Source organism: Triticum aestivum, chromosome 4A, assembly GCF_018294505.1.
Source record: "Triticum aestivum cultivar Chinese Spring chromosome 4A, IWGSC CS RefSeq v2.1, whole genome shotgun sequence".
In the NCBI taxonomy this organism is placed as follows: domain Eukaryota; kingdom Viridiplantae; phylum Streptophyta; class Magnoliopsida; order Poales; family Poaceae; genus Triticum; species Triticum aestivum.
In genome coordinates this window covers 34,287,033-34,290,767 of record NC_057803.1, presented here as the reverse complement: position 1 = coordinate 34,290,767, position 3,735 = coordinate 34,287,033, and positions in this window count along the sequence as shown.

Sequence of the window (3,735 nt, the reverse complement as noted above, 5' to 3'; positions counted from 1 at the left end):
GGACTTGCCTATAATTTTTTATTAATATAAGGAACTTCTTGTAAGGACAAATTTTCACATGCATACTTTGAATCGTTATGTGCAAAAATTGTTCAAAGAATAATAATAAAACATAAATCAAGAAAACAGTTAAGAAACAAAAATAGTTGAAATGTAAAAAGGAAATAAAAAACCCTATAACAAAAAAGAAACTGAAAAGAAAAACAAATAAATCAACAAAAAAAGAAAAAAGATTCGAATCTCGTATGGGCTAGCCCCATACCCCCACAGCCTCAGAAACACTGTAGGAAATGGGCCATACTACTGGGGAGCGGACATATCTCGCACATAGCAAGATGTAATAGAGCTCGCCTGCAACACCCACTAGATGGCCCAGGCACGGCGTGCGACCGGAAACTTTCCCTTTTAGAGAACCTAGCACACACACGAATAGGATTTTTACAGTTTCTTCTCACTTTGATTCTTTTTTATTTTATTATTTTTATTAACAGTTTTCATACATGAAAAAGATTTATATTTTAAAAGACCGTTCATTGTGAGTTCAAAAAATGTCAGATGGTATATAAAACGTCCTCACAACTTTTAAAAGATGTTGATAGCATTAAAAAATTGTGATGTTTAAAAAATGTTCACGCATTTCAATAAAATGTATGAAATTATTATAAAATATTTATACAATGTAAAAAAATGTTCGTCCAGTACAAAATGTTTCATAACATTCAAAAAATGCACGTTGCATTTAAAAATCTGTTTGTGACATTTAAAAAAATGTTTACACAATGCAGAAAATGTTCACAACATTCAAAATATATATCACTCAAAAAGTTAATGTGTATTTGAATTGTTTAACACATATTAAAAATATATTCGAAAACATGCATTTAAAGAAAAAAATCATGTATTTGTAAAATATTAAACATTTATAAAAGTGATTTTGATGTATATAAAAAATATACAATATGTATTATAAATAGACATCAAAACATATGTTTGAAAAAAAATACTCATGTATTTGAAAATTGTTAAGTGTGTATAATTTGTTTCTGATTTATATGAAAAATGTAGATGTTTTGAAAAAACACAAAACGAAAAAACTGAACCAAAAAATCGAGAAAACCGAAGAGAAGAAAAAAAGACGAAAACAATGAGAAAACCAAATAAGCATTAAAACATAGACAATGGAAAATGTTTTATATGTATATAAAAACATAGGATGTGTATTAAAAAATAGACATCAAAACATGTGTTTGAAAAAAAATATTAGTCATGTATTTGAATAATATTGATCGTGTATAAAAAATGTTGTGATTTATACAAAAAAGTATAAAAATGTTTTAAAAAGCTGAAGCAAAAAAAAAAACCCCGAAGAGAGAAAAAACTAATTAGCAGTTCAATTCAATTTTATTTTCGTAAAAAAATGGCCATGAATATAGGACCTCGAATGTGAAGACTCATAATCTTACAAAGCATGCTTTGACGTTGAGGGTTGGTTGCCAGGGTTGGCTGGCCAACCAGGTGATGTACTTTTTGTCCCTGTAAAGTTGTGGCGTCTTAATAAAGGTATGCGAGATTGTCTTAAATAATATAGTTTCTATTCAATTTAATTTATTATTACAAAAAGGAAATTATCTATATTGCAGGATGAAATCAATGATGTTTTTTTTTCAAAAGAAAGAAGTCTGAACGTCAGACTGAGGGTGAGGCTCCATGAGCGACGGAATCACTGCCGACGCTGCACCCATTGGCGAGGCGGTGATGCCGATACCCCAGCTTCGATCACACATGAAAAATAGACAAAATTGGCCCTTTTTCTAAAACTTCAACACAAAATGAATCCAATCTGAAAATATTTCACAAGATGACCCTCTTTTACATGACGCTCGGGGCTGGACAAAATTGGCCCTTTTTCTGAAACTTCAACACAAAATGAACCTAATCTAAAAATATTTAACGAAATGACCCTCTTTTGCATGACGCTCGGGGCTCGGGGCTCGGGGCTGGAGCGCCATACTTTGTGAAATATTTTCAGATTAAGATTATTTTGTGCTGAAATTTCAAAAAAAAAAAAGTCAGTTTCGTCCATTTTCACCGATCACACAGCGCTGGGTCGATGAGACAACCGGACTGCCGGAAGGTAGCCTTTCGCGGCCGCCCCGCACCAAACCATCTCCCAAAACTCATATTTTGATCGGCCGGCAGGCCGGCAGCCTGTGGTCAACATCGTCGTGGAGGCATCATAGCCACCTATCTTCCCAGACGAGTCGCTGTACCACGAATCCATGATGATGTTGCCGAGTTGCCTCTTCCCGGATGCGTTCCTCAAAATCAGGGGTGATTTCCAAACTTTGGTGCCTCGACGAAACAGGGAACCCATCACCTCCTACTCCTAGCGACCATGTGTCTGCATCTAATGTACTACTCCTGGGTCCCATGCACTTACGCTGGGTCCCCCTGAGGTGGCTACAGGACGCCGTAAAAGCCATGCCGGCCGGGCCGGGCCTCTCCACCGTCCCCTGCTCCCGTTCGACAAATGGAAGCGCATTCGAAATGCCAGTGTCCTGCTGTACTTCCGAGAGGTGGTTACCATTTTAATCTGTATGCTTCTAAATACTATACTCCCGTTGCGCATCGCGCTAATAAATATGAGAATTTAGAGCAGGTCGTGCACTTGTTTACCTGTACTACGTGTTCGTTGTGCATCAATGGCGCATCTCTGGAGCAGGGACACAAAGTCAACCGGCGGGAACGAGACAGTTTCGAATCTGTATGCGGCCGTTATAAACGAATAACTCGGACCTGAACAAGCTCAGGGGATCCCCGTGCATGCAGTAATGTGACGAGTACGGGTACATCCCCGTGCAAATGCAAGAAGACATAACCACATGGGCGTCTAATGTTTGGAAGGCTAATGGCGAGCCCAAGTGCCAACGGCACATTTTTGGTGCAATGTTTGCCAGGCTCATGAGGCGTCTAATGTTCACGCAATAGAACAATGCACCAACACCAAGTTCTTAAACGATAAAAAACTATTTTTGTTCTAAAATACTGTGCTTATTTTCCCTGCAAAAAAACACCATGCTTATTTTTAGACTGCAATACTTATTGGACACCTATGCTACTCAAACGAGCATGGATGCTTAAGGGAGGATTAGTTTATTTTTCTCGGCATTTGTCTAAGCACCTACTCACATTTCGTAGTAGCACTGTACATAGTCTCGAAGCATCTCCAACAGCTTATTTATAGTGGCATGTTATTCATACAAACTGCCAAGGTGACCTAGAAACGGCTCCGACATATTCTGCTTTGCTATCTCTAGTTTTTCAATCACTTACCTCAATTTCTCTCTCCGATATGTCTGATCAGGTAACCACTTGATGGCTTGCAAATACATTGGGAAAAAAGGTGGGAGAGGCCAACCAACCAGGCGCGAAAATTCCTGCGCCACCGACACCGCCAAAATTGGTGCGCCGCCCTCTTGCACCATCCCTGTGCCTTCCCCGCAGCAAGCTCCATGGTCGTCAACAACAGTTGAGTCGCGCACACGGTAGATGCTCCACGAGTTCCCGCAAGTTTTATTTGATTGCTTTTCTCATGGATTTATATTATGAGATGGATTCTGAACATAGTTGTGCATATGAATTTACGATTCCAATAGTTTTTCAAAGACTCCTCGCCAAAGGACGAGGAATTGGGGCGATGACGAGGAGATGGCGATTTTCATGCTGACTGAGATG